Genomic DNA, 17,918 nt, shown 5'->3' with positions numbered 1-17,918 from the left:
AATGCCAGGGAGCCTACATGGTTTTCTTTCACGCAGTGCTAAATTAAACAGTAGCTTGTCCTTTGCTTCTAGACAAGGTCTACACCTGCCTTCTTTTTTTCTTTTACCTTTTAAAGTTAATTAATTGATTAATTAATTGTACTTAGCTATATATGACAGCAGAATGCATTTTAATTCATTGTATACAATAGCAGCACAACTTTTCATTTTTCTAGTTGTACATGATATAGTGTTGCACCCTATGTGCAGTCAGACATGTACCTTGGTTAATGATGTCCATCACTTTTAACCATCTTTCTTGCCCCCATGCCCCCTCCACACACCTGCCTCCCCTTTGTACCATCAACGTTTCTCCATTTTTCCCATAGCCTCCTCCCCCCCCCCATTATTGATGAGCATCCACTTATCAGAGTTGCTTTTGGTTTTCTGTGATTGGTTTACTTATCTTAGCATAATATTCTCTAACTCTATCCATTTACCTGAAAATGCCATAATTTTATTCTCTTTTAAACCTGGTAATATTCCATTGAGTATATATACACTGATTATTTATCCATTCATTGATTTAAGGGTATCTTGTTTTGTCCCGTTGTTTAGCTATTGTGAATTGAGCTGGTATAAACATTGATGTGTCTGCATTACTATAGTATGCTGATTCTAAGTCCTTTGGGTATAGACTGAGGAGTGGGATAGCTGGGTCAAATGGTGATTCCATTTCAAGCTTCCTAAGGATTTCCATACTGCTTTCCAGATTGGTTGCATCAATTTGCTATCCCACCAGAAATGTATGAGTGTGTCTTTCCCCCACATCCTCACCAACATTTATTGTTGTCTGTATTCTTGATAACTGCCAGTTCTGAATGATGAGAGATGAAACCTTAAGAGTAGTTTTGATTTTGCACTTCTCTAATTACTAGATATTTTGAACATTTTTTTTATATATTTGTTGATCAATGTATGTTTTTTTTTTTTTTGAGACGTGTATGTTCAGCTCCTTAGCCCATTTATTCATTGTGTTGTTTTTGGTGTTAAGTTTTTTGAGTTTTTTATGTATCCTGTGGATGAGTGCTCTATCTGATATGCATGTGGCAAAAAAAATGCTCAAAAACATAGGCTTTCTTCACCTCATTGATTGTTTCTTTTGCTGAGAGAAAGATTTTTAGTTTTTAGTTTGAGTCCATCCCATTTGATAGTTCTTGATTTTATTTATTGCACTTTAGCTGTCTTGTTAAGGAAGTCAGGGTCTAATGGGACATGATGAAGATTTGGGCCTACATTTTTTTTTCAGTTAGGTGTAGGGTCTCTGGTCTGCTTTCAAGGTTATTAGTCCACTTTGAGTTGAGTTTTGAGCATGGTGAGGGATTGGGATTTATTTTTTTATTTTTCTGCCTGTGGTTTTCCAGTTACATGGCATTTAGTTATACTAATTTTCTATTTCAGTTACTTTTTGTTTTGTTTTGTTTAGACAGGGTCTCACTATATTGCTCAGGCTGGCCTACCTCAAATGCCTGGTCTCAGATGATCCTCCTGCCTCAGCCTCCTGAATAACTGGGATTAGAGGTGTATGTGACTATGACAAGACTGTTGTGAGGATATTGTGCTAAAGAGTATTTGAGTAAAGGACAGAGTCCAGAAAGTGTAACTATCTCTAAAGAGTGTTACAGAACAATGCAGTCCTAGTCACTAGGTTTTATGTTAAAACAACCAAGAACTGTGGAATATATTCCCATGGGAATAAATATTTTTCTAATTGCCTTCAAAATTAAGTATTTTGACTTAAAGATCAATTCTGAGAGGGTTGACTTAATGCAGAGTAGTTCTTGCAGGATAATAATATCCTGCCAATAGAATAAAATTCTGTGAGATCCCACAAAAAAAGCAACATAGATATTTTCATATAGCACACTCCCTTATATAACCATTAGAGGAAAGGCTAAGCTGCCATAACAGAAACTTCTCCCTCATGTCCAGAGTATATAAGTAGTACAAGAAGAGTGAGGGTAATTACTCTATAAAGTTTTCCAAGAATCTGAGTACTTCTATCTGTTTTGCTTTTTCATGAACCAAGGGGAAGAAAGAAGTGAAGTATTTTCATTTTAAAATATTTCACTTCACTCTTTAATTGCACCCAACACTCCCAGTACTTCCCAGTGATTAAAGTATATTTGTATAAGCAAATTAATGAAAAACTGAAAAATTCAGTTAAAAGCTGTAACACAAGTGAAGCTGCTTTATTAGTAATGTTATAGTTAAAGCTACATCTCAGGGTTTCATAAATTGACTTCCAGATCACTCAGGTATAATCAAATCAAACCTTTATTGAAGCACACTGGTGGTGACTGACCAAGAACATAAGGTCTGTTCCAGATCAGCCCAAAACAATTGTAAGGGCATTTATTTTAAGCTTGAAAACTGCAAAAGGCACATGGGGTTTAGCCAATGCAAGCAAGCCAAGTTAAAGAAGTGGGAGATTGCTGTGAGGTGGTGGGAAGCTTAGCCAATCACAATTAGCCCATTCACCTCAGTTACAGAAACAGAGCCCCATTAGATTGTTCCTTGTTCTTGAGGGTTTCTACAACAAAAAGGAAGACAACTTGCCACAGTCAAATAGCCTTTTTATTTGGCATGGCTGTTTTACAAATTGGAATTAATAAACAAAATGAAGTCACTTTGGCTTGAATATCACAGTAACAGAAGGGGGGCATACATACCAGAGCCATTTGCCACATTATTCACTAAATATTGCCACACATAGAGAATACAGAGTGGTAGGAGAAAATTCTTCTCTTATGGAAATCATAGCTTAGCAGAAGAGATAAACAAGTAAAACCAATAAAATACAGATATTGTCATGGTGAATTACAGTATCCTAAGATGGCAGAATGGAGATATACCACAGGAAACATGTCCTGATGGAGAAGATAAGGAAATGAAGAAAGGGAAATGTTAAGAGGCTGTAGAACCATTGGTATCTTAATGGTTCAACTTTTATCTTAAAGATCATTATCCATTATTGAAGAATTTTAAAGTGAAAAGAGATTATAAAATATGCTTTGGGGAGATATCATTTGGTGACCTCTTTGGGAAGAACAATGTTGAAGGTATGACATTTAAAACTAAAGGAGGAAGGTCTAGAAGAAGTGGGGGGGGGCTACAGGAAGTTGCTTTTCATGCAACTTTCCTGGCCTAAAATCAAGAAAGCAGATAAACAGGTTCTCAATGTGGTAAGTGAAAAGAGGGATTTTACTGGATTTAATACTGGACTCTCAGAATAGCTTAGGTACTCAGAAGTGTGGATATAATAAAATTAAATAAGAAAATGCAAAGAAAGTTTAAGCAGTGTCTATAGTAGATGCAATGCAGGCAAATGGGAGAGGTACTAAGGAAACTTAGGTGGCACTGTGGCATGTGTTGATATGGAGAAATCAGAGATGAAGTACACTGTCAGAATGATCTAGTGGGTGAGGCTACATTGTAAATTCATGTTGAAAAGATTCTGAGGATCTCCCAGTTGTCCACAATAGCCAAGACAGGCACCATTTTCCCTACCACACTAAGGTGGCTAACAGCTGTGGGATGAAGCCCAAGCATGACCTGTTTAATCCAAGCTGGGTTCAAAAACAAAACCAGGCAGAGACCTGCCACATGAGTCAGAGTGTGCCTAGGAATCCAAGAGAAATTCAGGTGTAGATGATGTTATATCCAGGGGAATATGGGACATGCAGACCCTAGAGATCCCAGGTCCCTCTCACCCACTGAGTCTGGAGTTCACAGGACCAACTGGGGCAGACTGGTTATTTGATCAGGCAGGTCTTGGAAGCGAGTGTGCTCTTGGGAACTGAGCCCAGGAGACTGGGAAGCATTGGATCCATAGGTGGCATAGGGGTTGAAGAATTGGCCCTTCCTCATAAGTGGAACCTAGGGGAGACTCCAGGGATGCAAACTCTCAGCACGGATCTGCAGCTGCCAGGCTCTGGAAGTATGCTGCTTTAAAATCTCAGATCAACCATCACTCAACAAAGCACAAGGGTCAGGAGATCCACCTCTGGGAACTCTGCTCACAAAACTCTAGAACAACCACCATGAGAGTAGAGCAGAAAACACTCTCCAATGCACCTCACCTCATACTGCCCAGAACTACAAACAGCAACTTAATGAGAAACACAAAAAGAGAAAGAAAGATTGGACAGCCTCTGGCTACTACTCATGTTTGCAATGAACACCTCAAGGAAAAATGGAAAGAAAGACACTTGGGGAAAGAAAACCAACATATATTCTCATTGGCAATTTTTGACCACTACAACAGAAATGATTCCTTAATTTTTTCATTAAGAACCTTCTTTCCTCTCTTTTTCTATCTCTCTCTCTCAATCTCTCTTTATATTGTGTGCTTAATGGTTCATGGACATTTGTACAAATACATATTGGTCTCACTTTACTAATTTCTAGAATTTTTGAAGGTAGTTATTTTTCATGATTCTGTTTTTTTGAGACCCATTTTTTATTAGAATAATTTGGTTTTCTGACTTGTCTATTTCTCTTGATTCTCTTTCTCTCTTTTCTTTTGCTAACAGCTAAATTTTGTTGTTCTATACTCTTTCATTAATATTTTACTTCTATTTTCTCTCTTTCCTCAAGTTCATCATATCCTACATTTCTTCTGCATTTTCTTTTCACCTTTTGAAATAAAAAAAAAAAACCCTCCTGCAAACTTACTCTTTTTAATCTTGGCAATTGTTTACCATATCATTTCTGTTTACTATGCCAATTTACATTGTAGAAGTCACTATAGGAATTAAGTATTTAGTTTAATACTGTGTTGGGGTAAGGTGAGGGGTTGCATTCCCTAGGGAGGTGAGGTGATGAAGTCATCACACATGAACAGACTCCAGGAGTCAGGCTTGATGGCAGTGAGCTCATTTTATTGTGGAAGAGTTACAGTTTATATAGGGCCTGTCTACCAATCATAATTGTATAAGCCAGCAGTACAATATCTTGAAGCCAATCATCATAAAGATCAAAGTTAACCATGGTATGGGGAAGTAAGGGAGCTTGCCAAGTGGGTGGGGACAGCAGGAAGGGTCACCCCTGGATGTTTCCAGTGGCCTGTCCTAGAGCAAACAGGTGTTCCTATTTGCTCACACTGAGATGTTTTTTCACCTATACCCATTCCATGGCTGTCATCCACACTGCAGGCTTGTTCTTTCTCACATTTTCACCCTTTTATTTTTTGTATGCATGTACTATAATAGCTTTCTTAGTTTCTATCTTATTAACTTGATTGTGTAGGTACTTTATAAAGACATATAGTATAACAATACAGATAACTCCCATGCCAGCGATAACCCAGTTGGTGGGGTCAATCAGAGCAGAAAACTTATCCCACAGCCTCTGAAGGAAGAAAGGGTTGAGGATTAGGTTTGCTTTAGTTTCATTTAAAATAAGAATATGGGAATCCAGAGTCATAGTGAAATTACTTAAGACTATATTCCAGGGCCCTTTTAACCATTTGGCTAATTCAAGCTGGGCCTTTGTAACATTTTCCACAGGGATCACTGTTTGACAGACATACAAATATTGAGGGCTAAAGGGTATCCTAACATTCAGTTGGAGTATATCAATCTTTTCATCCATGAGATCAATCTGTTGTTGTAGCATTAGGATACTTCCTGAAATTGCTGGTTAAGTTGCTCTAATACAGTTAAGCCTTCAGTGGAGCATTGAACTACCTGGTTGATGGTGGCAATGTTAGCTGTAGCCTGGGCTAAAGCCATGGCAGCTGCTTCTGCAGCTAGGGTGGAAGGAATAATGGCAGCAGTAATATCAAAGTCCCATTTTGGACATGAGAGGGAGATCTCTTTGGTGAAGTGTACTTGTTGGACAGAGGATTTTCATCTTTTGGGAACCATAGTATGGAGGGAGTCCTCATGAGCTCCACTGTCTTAATGGAGTAATTCCAGCAATTGGTCAACATACAGGAGGAATTAGTACAGTCAAGGTGACAACTGGTGGGGTGGATTGAAGAATGTACAAAGAAAAAAGGTGGTTTAACACACATGTGCCCCCCACACCAGTAGCATGGGTAGCAACAGGGGAATCAAAGGAGCCATCAAACCAGATTGCACCCATGGTGACAGTAGGGCTAATACCCATGAATTTATAAGATCCACATATTAATTGTTTATCCAGTTGTGCAAGACCAGGGGATTGTCTGTTTTTTAGATTCTGGACATTAGTCATCCAGTTCATGTGTTTCTCAAAGGTATTGTCTCTAATGTAGAATCCTCCTATGATGTAGGGCCAAGATCAACTAATGAGCTCATCCAAGAGGAAGAATAGTCAGATGATGGAAAGGGAGTTTCTCCATGTTATGGCCTCTAGAGGCATCTAGAGTTCTCTGTATATTTGTGCCATGGGCAGGGCAACAAGAATGGTTGGGGCCATGAGTGGAGCTCTCTAGCTTGAGGAGGCATGGTAACCCCTTTAGGGAGGTCACTACTGGTAATTGTTCTTGATTCCCCTTGTAGAGAGAGGGGCCTATACCCTACAATACCCCATCTCTCTAGTTCCCAGAGGGTGTCATTATGGAGGCATAATACACACTGGAATATTCTCTTCATGTTGGAAACTTTAGCAAGAAGTGAAAAGGTCCATGTATGATTGGCTTTAAGTGATAGGTTCCAAAGATACTGTACTATAGGATCCAAGGTTACAGGACATTGAGAGATAACATTAGTAGTAAACAATAAGGGCAAGACTGTGTCATCTAGGCCAACAGGTAACAAAATTCCAGAAGTTGGTGCTCCTAGCCATCATGCATGTGCTTGTGAGTTAGCGGTAATAATGGAACACATTAACAGAAAAAGAGTGCTTACTCCTGACTTATGGCATGCGTCATATCCTGGGCTTGTTGAGCCACACTTTTTGTGTCCTTCCCAAGTCATTTTTTGTGCTCTTATACAATGAGATCATCTGTGATGGTGTGCATTGTTTCTTCTCAATGGTGGTGGGGGTGGGGGTGTCAGCAGGCAAAGCATTATCTGGGGTGTCGTTAAGAGAGAGCTTCTTCAGGTGCTTCGCTAGTGGTTCCATGATTCTGGGTGAGAGATTCATGTTGTAGGAATGGGTGTATGTTCTTTGCTGGGATCCAGATGGGCTGAGAGGCCCTTTCTGGAAAGACAAAAGCAAAACCTTACCCTTGTGTTAGCAGTGGATGTGGGCCATTCCACTGATTAGCCGTTGAGTTCTTCCAGTGGACTAGGAGGAGCCAGGTAGTGTGGGGGAACGGTCCCCAATGTTTAACAGCTGGGGAAATGCCTGATGCATCAAGGGTTAAAAAATTAAAGTTATTAATGATTGTGTCAAGAGAGTATTAGGGTCCCCTTTATTTTTCCCTTTTTATTTTTGTAATTGAGTTTTTAGGGTTTGGTGGGCTCTTTCTACTATACCTTGTCCCTGGGGGGTTATACAGGATACCAGTTGTATGAGTGAAGTTCCAATTATGTGTAGGAATTCTTTAAATTTTGCATAGGTCACACTATTATCTGTTTTGATTGCCCAAGGTACACCCATGCAGAGTATTGCTTGCTTTAATGCTTTGAAGACATGGTTAGTTGTTTCTCCTGTCAAGGCAGCAGCATATATGAAGTTGGAGAAAGTGTCAATGATAACATTCATAAACTTCTTCAGTTTTCCAAAAGAGGAAATGTGGCATATGTCTCATTGCCAGAGTTTATTGGGTGCAAGCCCTCTGGGATTGACTCCTTGTGGTTGTAGAGGTCCTAGTGGGACTAAAGGGGCACAGGCTTTGCAGGTATGTACAAGATGTTTAAATTGTTGAATTGTAAGATCTGGAAACAGTCGTTTAATTGCTGCAGGGGAAAGATGAAGTTGTGCATGTAAATGTCGGACTTGTTCAATACTAGATAGAGAGCTAGTAAAACTTAAAATCTGTCCACTTCATGATTGCCTTCAGCTAGCGGGCCTGGAAGGGATCTAAGATGCTGGATATACCAGGGTTGATGTCTTTTTTCAATGAGTTCACTCATAGTAAAAATCATAATGTCAATCAATGAACCTTTGGGTCGGAAAGTGGAAAACCCAAAGTTATGGCATAATTGTACAGCATAGTGACTGTCAGAGAAAATATTAATGAGGCTCGGGTGGGCCTTTAAAGTTTCCATAATTGCTTGTATCTCTCTCACTTTTACAGACCCATTATGTTTCCCCTTGAGGATGGTTTAAGGCTTGGAATGTATGGTGGCACCCCAGGTCTCATTGTTAGCATCAGTGAAAGCTGAGACTGCATTGGGAATAGGTACCCTTTTGGTACAGCATGCTCCAAAGCTTGAATGGGCAAGCTCTTAAAGCCCTGTTGGAATCTAATAGAGGGATAGTGACAATTGATTTCTTCATTGAAGCCCCCCAGTATAGCCTGGTGTAACATTGTTTTGTACTAGATAATTGAATATCTTCTTGCTGAGAGGGGTGGTTAAAATGTCAGCTCTTTGTTATATAAATGTTTGGCTAAAGTCCACAGTTTTAGTGCTAGGAAGCCAATATCATTGAAAAGTGAGGTGGCCTTTTGAAGATTGCTGAAAGCTATGTATGACCAATAAAGAGGCCCCTTTTGGTAAAATACTCCAATTGGTAGGTAATAGGGCCAGCAAAGGCAAGGATGGATCATACCTTTCTAACTGTATGGATGACACATTGTCATTCATTTTTTGTAGGGTTACACTTGCCTCCATGGGTAAGGTGTCTAGGGGAACTGGAAGGGACATCCTCCTGTAATAGGGAAAAGAGAGGCTGTAATTCCTGGGACAGCATTCCAAGAAAAGACCTTATCCAGTTAATTTGTCTGCACAATTGTTGCAATTTGGTAAGAGTGTAGGTATCTTTGATTAATAACTGTGGATGGGCAGGGAATATTACATTACCAATGTTATATCCCAGGAAGGTAAAAGGGGCTATCTTTTGGACTTTCTCAGGTGCTCTTGTGAGCCCTATACTCTATAGGTTAGCTACCAATTGCTGCAAGATTAGGTCTAGTGTGGCAGTATCCTCATGGGCTATGAGGATATCATCCATGTAATGCATATTGAGGCACTGTTGATGTAAGGACCTTGTAGCAAGGCTGACATAGAGCTGACATAAAGTGGGGATATTTTTCATCCCTTGAGATAGAACATTCCATTGATACCTCCTGGCTGGCATCTGGCAATTTTGTTTATAAACTGAAAAGGCAAAATATGAATGGTCTCAAGGATGTAATGGAATGGAAAAGAAGCAGTCCTTTATGTTCGCCACATGAATGTGGTAAGTCTTTTGGATGCCAGAGGGGGTGAGGCAACCAAGGTTGAAGGGTTCTCATTTTTACCATATGTTCATGGTAGAATCATGAAGGAGCCTCCATTTCTGGGTGTCTTTCTTGTGAATTACAAATATTGGTATATTGTGGGGACCAACTGAGTGCTCAATATCCTTGTCCAATTGTTCAGTAACTATTGCTTTCAAATGTCTTAGTTTCTCCTGGGGAATAGGCCACTGCTCAATCCAAATGGGATCCATTGTGTCCCATTGTAGGGAGATAGGTTTAGGGGATGAGTTCGGCAGGACAGTGGCCCTTAGAATGGGGGTTTCTCCCTGATTATCTTGTTTTATCATGTACTAAAATCTCACTATAAAAAGCCTTGTCATCAGTGGTCAGCATGGCCTCTATATTGGTAAGGAAGTTTTGTCCCATAGATTGCAGGGAATTCTTTCTTTCAATGGGGGGTAATGGCTCCGGAATTATCATCTGGATCCTCCCAGATTACTGGCTGGGTTGTCTCCCTAGAAGGTTGGAGTCCCGCGGTGCCCCATATGTTGGATTCCTGCCTAGTCTCCCAGGGCATGGCTTGAGTCTCTTCCCATCAGAGCAGTGTCATGTCCACTCCTGTGTGTCCACCACTCCCTGGAAGGGTTGACTGTCCAGTTTGATTAACATCCTAGCCTTGTCCATTCCTATAAGCATAGTCCAGATAACTTTGGGATGGAGGATCCCTCTTGTTAGTGGGGCTGAGGGTTGCCCTTCTTCCCATTTAAAGGAAGTGGCCCAAGCTTAGTTCTGCAATGCTACCTCCTTTGGTGTTTGGGACAGATCGAAGGGGGCTTTAGTGAGGTAGACTGATTGGAGTAGGAGCACTGGTTTTTGAAGTGATGAGTGCCACTGCAGCTCCAGCAAGTAGACCTCTTGTTTGGCCCTGGATGGTTGGTTTGGGGAGATGTAGAGTTGGTGGTTATGGTAGTAAGGGAGGCAAGGACCTGGTTGACTAGGTTCATTTGAGTGCCTAGGTCCTTTGTTGCCCACTGTAACCATTTAAAAGCTTATTTCTAACAGGGGCTATGGCGGTTCTAGTCTCAGAAGTTGTGCCCTCCTAGACCAATACCTTAATGAACTCTTCTGTGGCACCCTCATGAGAGACCTTGCACACTACAGCCTGGGTAACTCTGGAGAGAAATTCTGGGAACCACTCATTGGGTTTTTGAATTAAGGAACTGAGCTGGAATTCAGCCTGCATAGAGGTGCTTATAGGTGCTCTGTACACTCAGGTGGACCTGATCAGAGTATTGGGCCACTCCAACAACAGCCTGCTTTTGGGGGGGTACTATGGTTTCCTTCACCCTTAAGCATATCCGTGGTAATGGCAACTTGGGCAGCAGCATTGCAGATGGCCTGTTGGTCACATTCATCATTAAAATAAGCTTTCCACTGTAGGAACTGTGGTCTTGTTAGGATGCCCTGCATGAGGATGATCCAATCATAGGGAGTCTGGAGATTATCTGCCCACTGGTCCATAAACTGCTCCATATAGGGAGAATCCAGACCATCTTCTAGGGTGGCCTTATGTATGGCGGCTAGATCCTTTTGGGTTGGAGCAATCCAAGGCTGATTTGCTGCATTGGGCCCTACTTTGACAGGGAAAGCCTAGATGGCATGGGACCTCATGTTAAGTAGGTCTGAGTACTGATACAAAAAGTGGTTATTAGGGTAGGGCGGTGGTGTGGCTGTGGAGCTGGAAGAGACTGGCCACTAGATGGCAGTAGAGGACAAGGTTAAAGGGAGTGTTCTGCGGGTGGCTGCTTGCAAGAGGCTGACCTGGCAGTTGTGGGCTGGGTATGGGGATGGGCCCTCTTATTCCTGTGGGCAGGTTCTGGTGCCTCAGAGGAATTGTCGGTGGAGACTCCTTAGGGTGCATTTCCTTCCATGAGGAGGGGGATGGCAGTGGCAATGGAATCTTCAAGTCTAATGTCAGATCTTTCAGCTACAAGGACATTGTGCTGCCTGACAACATTGTCCTCCATTGTTCCTCCCAAACATGCTATGATGGTGGTATGCACTGGAAAGAAGGGGTGGGAGTATGCCTGGCTTTCTTGAATTTTCCTCTTCCAAACCAACACAAGGACGCCATGCCAGAGCTTTTTGTCTCAGAGTGTATCAGTGGACATCAAGGGTGCCAAGCAAACTACATTGTCCCAGAAGTCAAAGATATCGGGGTCATTGGTTTTGAGACTGCGGCTACAAACAAGCGCCTGAAGGGCTTTAATTTGTAGCTCTCTCTGAGAGGGAGGAACGTTGCCCATAATGGAAACGGTTATTAAAGGGCAAGGATCCTGAGCTCAAAGAGCCAAAGAAGAATGGCCACTATGGCACTCAAAAGGAAGAGAAGTCCTAGAATCGGGGCCACTGATGTTGAGGGAGTAGGTGGAAGGAACGAGGGATATGGAAAAGATGCATCATGTTGAAATGTGCTATTAGGGAGGGAGACTTCCCTGGCTGTCACCCCAGGGCCATATATCCATCACTGTGTCTCAGAAGCGAAGGGTGGCTGCAAGCCATGACTTTCTTGGTTCAGGAACTGGGGAGACCAAACCCTTATGTGTGCCTTCTGGATGAACCAAGGAGCTCCCACTTTGTGACTAACTAGGGAGCAGGGGTTCGGGGGAGGTTATGTTCCTCCCTAACAAATCCTAACAAAGAGGGGACAAACCAAAACCACAAACTTTTGTCCCCCATCCCCGAAAGCAAAAGAGGGCAAGAGGTCTAAGCACTCACCGGGCTCAGACATAAGCTGATCAGGGGCACTCACCTAGTCTTTGTTGCCACAAAGGAAGTTGTTCCAAGGAAGCCCCATGATGGGCCCAGGATGTTGGGATAAGGTGTTGAATTGGGTCCTGTGGGGAGGTGAAGTGACAAAGTCATCACACAGGAACAGACTCCAGGAGTCAGGCATGCTGGCACTGAGCTCATTTTTTTGAGGAAGAGCTAAAGTTTGTATAGGGAATGTCTACCAATCATAATTGTATAAGCCAGCAGTACAATATCTTGAAGCCAATCATCATAAAGATCAAAACTAGGGGCTGGGGATGTGGCTCAAGCGGAAGCGCACTCGCCTAGCATGCGTGCGGCCAGGGTTCGATCCTCAGCACCACATACCAACAAAGATGTTGTGTCCGCTGAGAACTAAGAAAAAATAAATAAATGTTAAAATTCTCACTCTCTCTCTCTCTCTCTCTCTCTCTCTCTCTCTCTCTCTCTGTCCCCCCCTCTCTCTCACTCTCTCTTTAAAAAAAAAAAAGATCAAAACTAACCTTAATATGGGAAAGTTAGGGAGCCTGCCAAGCTGTCAGGGATACCAGAAAGGGTCACCACAAGATGTTTCCAATGGCCTGTCCTAGAGCAAACAGGTGTTCCTATTCGCTCACACTGAGAGGTTTCTCAGCTATACCCATTCCATGGCTGTGATCCACACCACTGGCTGGTTCTTTCCCACAATATTGTATATTGTTTACACTAATAGTTGTTATTATTTGTCTCCCTCAACCCATGAATTGCTAGAAAACTTCATGAACACTATAAGTTCTTAGTGTAGAATCTCTGTCACCTTGACCCATACTGACAATTGGGTAGACACACAAACAAAATGAAAAAGCAAGAAAACAAACCATCCCAAACATACGAAAATATCTGAATAACAGAATCCATGGACACTACAGTGGATAAAATGTAAGAGAAGGAGTTTAGAAAGTTCATAGTTAAACTGATCTAAGAGGTAAGGAATGAAAGCAGAGACAAAAAATATATATAATCTTGTAAATAAAGTTGATCATGGAGAAGAGATGTTAAGAGACTATGAACAGAACTTTCAAGAAATATGAGCTAATGGAAAAAGGGCAAATTTAAGATTTATCAGGCTAGATGAAGCCTTGGAGATACAAAATAAAGGAATGCACAAACTTTTCAGTGGAATATAAGAAATTTTCCAAACCTTAAGAACAAAATGGAAAATCAAATGTAAGAGGTATACAGGACTCCAAATATGTAACACTACCACTTACCCACACCAAAGCAAATTATTATGAAAGTGTCTAACATACAGAATAAGGAAAAAATTTTAACAGCCATCAGAGAATAAAAAGGTAACCTAATAAAAAGGAAACTAATCTGAATCTGCTAACCTCTCAACCCATCCTCAAAGCTAGGAAGTTTTGCAATAATATATACCAAGCTTTCAAGGAAAATAGATGACAACTAAAAATACTATACACAGCACATTTAAGTTTCGGAATTGATGATGAAGGAAAAACCTTCCATGATAAACAAAACTAGAAAGCCTGAAGTACATGCACAATAACAAAGAAATGAAAAATAAGGTTGAAAGCAAAAAGAAAGAGGAACTACATTAGGAGAATAGTCAATAAAATGGGAAACTAATACAAATTAAAAGCTAGAAATAAATCAAAATGACAGCGGATAAAAATTATTATTTAAAAATAACATTGATTTTAAATGGCATAAAGTCAACAATCAAAAGACATAGGATGGCAAATTGTATTAAAATAAGACCCCCAAAATATGCAGTCTTCAGAGACATACCTCATAGGCAAAGACATCCACATTCTGAAGGAGAAAGAATGGGAAAAAAAAATATTACATGGCTCTGATAAACAAGCAAGGGTTTCTATCATCATATCACAAAAAAGTGGACTTGAAGACAAAGTTAATTATAAGAGGCAAAGATGATCATATTATATGCTTAAGGGAACCATACAAAAATCAGAAATAGCAACATTAATACTTACACTCTAAACAATGGAGTATCTACTTACATAAAACTTATATCAAGTAAAAAACAGACCACAACAAAATAATACTGGATGATTATAACACACCAGTTGCATCACTGAATAGATCTTCCATACAAAAACTAAATAAACAAAGTATATAACAAAAAATACAATTAATAATTTAGACAGCATACATGTATAGAATATTTTCTCTATCAATGACTAAATATGCCTTCTTCTCAGCAGCACAAGTTTTCTAAAATAGACCCTATCTTAGGCCACAAAGCAACTCTTAGAATGCATAATATGCATTCTAACAGATCATAATGAAATGAGATTAGAAATCAATGATAAAATTTAAAAAAATGATGCTACTCTAACACCTGAAGAATAAATAATACACTATTGAATGATGACTGGATGGTAGAAGAAATATGAATTAAAATAAAAACAAAAAGAAACAGAGGTAAATGAGAATAATAATACAACATATCAAATTCTCTGGGACACTATGAAGGTGGTTCTAAGGAAAGTTCATAACATTCACTAAAAGAATAGAAAGTCGGACGGAGGAGCGGGCGTCCGGGCCGTGAGTCGACCAGCGGCGGCGGGCAGGGCCGTCGGGACATGCCCCGGCGGGCGCGGGGACCTGGGGGCCGCGGGGGCAGGCTCTGCCTCGGCTCGGCAGGTGAGCCGGGCGGGCGCCGGGGCCCGAGTCCACGGTCCGGGGGAGGCGCGGGGTCCCGCGGCCGGCGTCTCCCCGGCTGTGGGCAGCGCTGGGCAGCGGCTGGCGTGGGGCGGCCGCCGAGCCTCGGCTGGCTGGTCGGTGAGTGGGGGCGCGGCCCTTGCAGGCGCAGCGAGGACCCCGCGGCGCGCGGCGGGAGCAGCCCCGGGAGGAGCGGGCGCCCAGCAAGCCCCAGCCCCAGGTGCCTCGTATCCGCATGGGGACTCCAGCCGGAGCCTGAGCCAGCCGCGGACTTCCTGACGCCCCCGGCCGCGCTCAGAGCCTCCAGCCATGGACTTGGAGAAGCCCAAGGACACGCTGGTGCCCTCCGAGGACCTCAGCACTGAGAGTCAATGGGACGCGGTGCCTGAGGCCCTCGGCAGCCTGAGTCCGGTGGACCTCGAGGGGTCAAGCGTTCAGGGCCTGGTGCAGCAGCTTGAGGCTCTGCCAGGAGACCTGATGGGCCTGCCCCCAGACAGCGCACCCTGCCCTCTGCACATTGCCACTGGCCAGGGCCTGGACCCCCACGACACAACTGACGCCCACGGTCTGGTCTCTTGTCTGCTGAGGCTGGTCGGGATGATCTTCTGAGCCTTCTGCAGGGTGAGGGGCACTCACCTTCTAAACCTGGTCCCCAGAGCCTCCAGAACCTGCCCATCCCCTGTTGCAGCCCCCTGAGGATGCAGATGAAGAGTCCGAGCCGCCAGAATGGGCAGAGGGAGCCTCTGCTGAGCAGGGGGTAGCAGGAGCTCCAGCAGCTCCCCTGAGCCCTGGCTGGAGACCTCTCCTTTGGTCACACCCGAAGAGCCACCTGCCGGTGTCCAGGTAGTGCCTGCTCCACCCTCTAGGTGTCCTCTGCAGCCTGGACTCAAGCAGGGGGACACTGCCCCTCTTCTGTCTCCTTCCAGAGCCCCAAGACCCTGGCTTCATACCCTGCCCTCCAGGAGGGTGAGTGCCCTTCCCACCCTGCCTAGGGATTAGGGTTCCAGACAGCCAGAGCCTGCCTCCTAGGTGGTGCTTAGGGTTACCATGAGGATGAAGTTCTCAGGAAGCTCTTGGCAGTTTGGATCAGAGTTTAGACGGCCAGGAAACAGAGTCCAGAGAATGTTCTGGAGTGAGTAGCAGGTGGCAGGGCGGGCATGGCTCTGTAGCAGTTGGTTCCAGAGTGAACGCTGGCAAATGAGCATCTGCAGGCCAATCTGGCCCTGGTCTCTTCTCACAGGTCTCTTGAGCTGAGATCCGCTTTTGCATTTTTTTTACCTGGTTAAAAATTTGAAAGGAAAGTGAGGTGATATTCAGGTTTCAGTGTTAATAAAGTTTTACCAAAAAAAAAAAAAAAAAAAAGAATAGAAAGTCGCTAAATAAATAATCTAACATTAAATCTTAAGGACTTAGAAAAAGAAGAACAAATCAACAACAAAACAATAGAACAGAGAAAATATTTAAAATGAAATCTGAAATTAATGAATTTAAAATAATAGCAAAATTTTTTTAAAAAATTAATGTAACAAAAATTTGTTCTTTGAAAACAAATAAATAAAATATGTAAACCCTTAGCCACACTAACCAAAAGAAAGATGGAAAACACTTAAATTATTAAAATCTATGATAAAAAAGGTAATGTGACCAAGGACATTACTGAAATGTAGAAGACAATCAGAGAAACTATTTTGAAAATTAATACTGTATTAAATTTGAAAATCTAGAATACACTGACAAATTTCTAGAGATATATGATTCACCAAAATTGAACCAGGAGGATATAGAAAATTTAAACAGATCAACTTCAAGTCATGAAATTGAAGATGCCATCAAAAGCCTACCAAAAAATGACTGGAAGAATTTGCAGCAAAGTTCAATAAGACCTTCAAAGAGAGCTAACACCATCATCCTCAAAGTATTCAACAAAATAGATAAGGAGGGAATCCTACCAAGTTCATTCTATGAAGCTAGTATCACCCTGATTATCAAAGACACATCAAGGCCTGAAAACTTCAGACTAATATGGTGGATGAACAGAGATGCAAAAATTCTTAATAAAATAATGGATATCACATATGAAAATACATTTAAAAGAGAGTTTTCAATGACCAAGTGGATTTTATCACAAGGATATATGTTTGGTTCAACCTACAGACATAAATAAATATAATTCATCACAAAAATAGACTTAAAAACAAGAATCATTTGATTATCTCAATATATACAAAAAAGGATTGGATAAAATATAACATCCATTCATGTTTAAAACACTAGAAAACCTAGGGATAGTAGTAAAAAAAAATGTTGATGACATGATTCTATAGTTCAAAAACCAAAAAAAAAAAAAAAAAAGCTTCACCAGAAAGCTTCTTAGAACTCATAAATTAATTGAGCAAAGTGATAGGATATAAAATTAGTGCCCATAAGTCAATTGTGTTTTCAAACATCAATGATGAAATAGCTGAAAAAGAAATTAAGTAAACTGTCCTATTTACAATAGCCTCACAAAAATAAAATAAATAAGCTACTTGGGAATCCATCTAACAAATTAGGTGAAAGGTCACTACAATGAACACTATAGAACACTAATGAAAGAAATTTTGAAAGACTCTAGAAAATTGAAATATCTCCCATGGTCTTGGATAGGCAGACTTAATATTGTAAAATGGCCATACTATCAAGAGTGCCATACAGATTTAATGCAATTCTTATTAATTCTGATATTTTTCATAGAAATAGAATAATTAGTCACTAAATAATTAGTTATTTGGAAAAAAATAAGAGGCCGCCCAGAATGGCCAAAGCAATTCTTAGAAAAGTAATGCAGAAGGCATCATAATAACTAGGCCTTAAATTATATCACGAAGCTACAATAACAAACAGCATATTATTAACACCAAAACAGACATGAAGATCAATGGAATAGAAGACACAGAGAAAAACCCATATGAATTCAGTTATCTCATGCTACACAAAGGCACCAAAAACATATATTGGAAAAAAAGTGTTTTCAACAAATAGTGCTGGGAAAACTGGAAATCCACTTGTAGCAGAAGACAATTTAGTTCCTATTTCTCATCTTCTACAAAATTCAAATCAAAGT

General features: G+C 41.3%; 1 long non-coding RNA gene across 1 annotated transcript; it reads right to left on the bottom strand.

The window, feature by feature from the left end:
• Positions 1-4,901: 4,901 nt before the first annotated feature.
• On the bottom strand, positions 4,902-12,329 carry LOC144365508 (uncharacterized). The gene is made up of 2 exons (XR_013424017.1): positions 12,132-12,329; positions 4,902-7,170 (listed from the first exon to the last, which is right to left on the bottom strand). It is a non-coding gene; the product is annotated as an uncharacterized LOC144365508 (long non-coding RNA).
• Between the last annotated feature and the right edge of the window lie 5,589 nt (positions 12,330-17,918).

This window comes from Ictidomys tridecemlineatus, chromosome 7 (assembly GCF_052094955.1).
Source record: "Ictidomys tridecemlineatus isolate mIctTri1 chromosome 7, mIctTri1.hap1, whole genome shotgun sequence".
NCBI classification, from domain to species: Eukaryota; Metazoa; Chordata; class Mammalia; order Rodentia; family Sciuridae; genus Ictidomys; species Ictidomys tridecemlineatus.
Note: the sequence above shows the minus strand (reverse complement) of the source record. Positions and strands in the feature narration are given on the sequence as shown.